This window comes from Mizuhopecten yessoensis, unplaced genomic scaffold (genome assembly GCF_002113885.1).
Source record: "Mizuhopecten yessoensis strain PY_sf001 unplaced genomic scaffold, ASM211388v2 scaffold10097, whole genome shotgun sequence".
In the NCBI taxonomy this organism is placed as follows: Eukaryota; Metazoa; Mollusca; class Bivalvia; order Pectinida; family Pectinidae; genus Mizuhopecten; species Mizuhopecten yessoensis.
In genome coordinates, this window is record NW_018408377.1 from 8,585 (window position 1) to 11,177 (window position 2,593).

Below are 2,593 nucleotides of genomic sequence, written 5' to 3' on the forward strand. Positions count from 1 at the left end.
CTTTTCGGAACATCAATCTAGTGGGAATAATTCCTTCAAAAGGAAAAGCAGAGACCCCGGTGATTGATCCCTATTTAGACATCCTTGTAGACGAACTTCTGTATTTATCACAGTGTACCACATATGCTTATGATACAGCCCCATTATCCTTCAAAATTAAACTATTGATGCAAGTCCTTGACTACCCAGGATTGAGTAAAGTGTTTCACCAATATGGGAGTGGGAGTTTGGCTGGTTGTCATTGGTGTCAAGTTGTCGGGAAAAGATGTAAACATTATGACTAAGTAATCTATTTGTGCAACAGAAGATATTTGAAGAAAACAGACCCTCTCCGTAAGGACACATATCACTTCTAGGAGAAAAAAGAATTATTGGAAAAACCTCAATTACGTAGGGTAGAGTCTGAGGTATCTTACAGGAAAGCCTTTGAAAATGCCAAAAATAAAACGCAGGCAAATGTGGTGGCTACGGCCACAGGTTCAAAAAATTGTATGCTCTTCAAAATCTGCCAAGGCATAACAGACTAACAGAAACCCATCCAGATCCATGTCATACAATTAAGGATGTTATCCAAAACATAATGAACGTTCTGTCGGGAAACAAGGTAGACCTGAACAAAATTGTATCGGCAGAGAAAAAGTTGGGGAGAACTCATCTGTTGAGTAGATCCGAAGAAGAGCTACAAATTGTAGTAGAGGATTCATCCGCAGGTAATCAAGAAATGGAGGAAGCAGTTGCGACTGATCAAGGTGGAAAAAGGAAACGTTCTGCACAGTCATCTCGGTCTCATAGGGCAAAGAAAGGAAAAGTTGAACCATCTCTACCATTTTCCTTAACTAAGATGTATACGTGTTCCCATAGGATTTGGCTTGAAACCCTCACCATTTATCAGCAAATCTGGCTCATTGAAATCTCATGACTGGAAGCAGTTAGGCACGCAAGGGATTCTCAAGTTTTGCCTGAAAGGAATGCTTGAATCTGATTGCAGGAAGGCTTTGTATGCATTGTTTGACAGTTTGGCAGACATCTGCCAAGAGAGTATCATGCTGGACGACATGGATGATTTAGAAGCTAAGTTGAACAATGCACCATCTCTGTTAGAAATGAACTTTCCACTTCATGTACAGAATATAACAACACATTTGATCCACCATATTCCAGACAGCTTGAGGAGACTTGGACCTGTTTACAGTTCCTGGATGTATGTGTTAGAAAGGTTCAATTCTTGGATTTGTAAGAGTTTTGAACATGAGATATCCTGGGGAAACAGCAACAGAAACATTCCTTTTACATGATTGGTGTAACTTCATGTTCCAGACAAAACGTGTAAATTTGGATGCGATGCCAAATATTGATGTTTTCATAAAAGCTGTGGATGTGAATTATGATGAAGAAGAAAACAAAGGATTGGAAAATAGCGTGTTTGACCAGCACCTTTCAGGCAGTTTGCAAAGGAAAACACAGTGCAATTTAAAGAAAAAGCATGTGAAGTCTATTCATAAGCCGATGGACCTGACACTGTGTGAAAATCGCAGAGTTTTCAAATATCATTGTCACAAAGAAATCCATCCAAAAACACGACGTGTCGTCACATACAAATCTGAATCGAGGGAATCAAAAGCAGCACATACTATTTCATCCTTTGTGTGTATGGAAAGCAGTACTTCGACAAAGGTAACTCAAAAGCTACGCCCACGGGTATATGTGAATTTTGGTAGAGTTAAGCATTTCATTGAGCATGTGGGCGGAAATAGTGCCTCTGTTAGTTTTGCATCAGTGATGTGGTTTGACAATGTGAGCTATGACACAGAATCTGCCTTGTGGTTTGTGGAGAAGAAGTGTACTTACAACAAAACAACATCTTTATATGTCAAAACAAAATCATTATCATCTCCTCTTGTGACTGCAGAAGATGACAACCATTTGTGGTTTTTAAACAGTGGTAAAAAGGTGGAGTGATAGATTATTGTGACACAACTGCGAGAGATCTAGATCTAGAGCTATTGGTCATGAGGAGCTGATCAAGAAAAGATGTTTGACCTTAAGCTTCTGGCAATGACGTCACAATTTCGGAAAGGTGACATAACTATCCCCTTGAGATAATATGACATGCATGTAATTATAAGCATTTTAAAGTAAATGTACATATCTAGAATACATGTTATAGTTTCTTTTATTTAGGAATACAAATATGTAACTAATTAAATACACGTACAATTGCAATCTTATATTCATATAGTTTTGAAAGTAACAACAACAGCATGTTACTTTCTATCACTTGAATGTATATCTTGCACCACCAATATATATAATATCGTTATGAAATAACGCATTATGAAGAACAGAAGAGAAAAAAAATCATACCAATTAATTAAAGACTCCTTATGATTTAATACTTATTTCCCCTTAAATCCATGTATTGATTTTAACATGTTTTAAATTCCTAAAATTAATACCATCATTTGTTGAAAAAAAATTGGCGACTGCCGTTTTGATTTAATAATGAGTAGTAATTATTTATAAACAAAAATAACATATCTTGTGAAATAATTTAATACCAATTAAATAGGATTCCCTCATGATTATTTCCCCT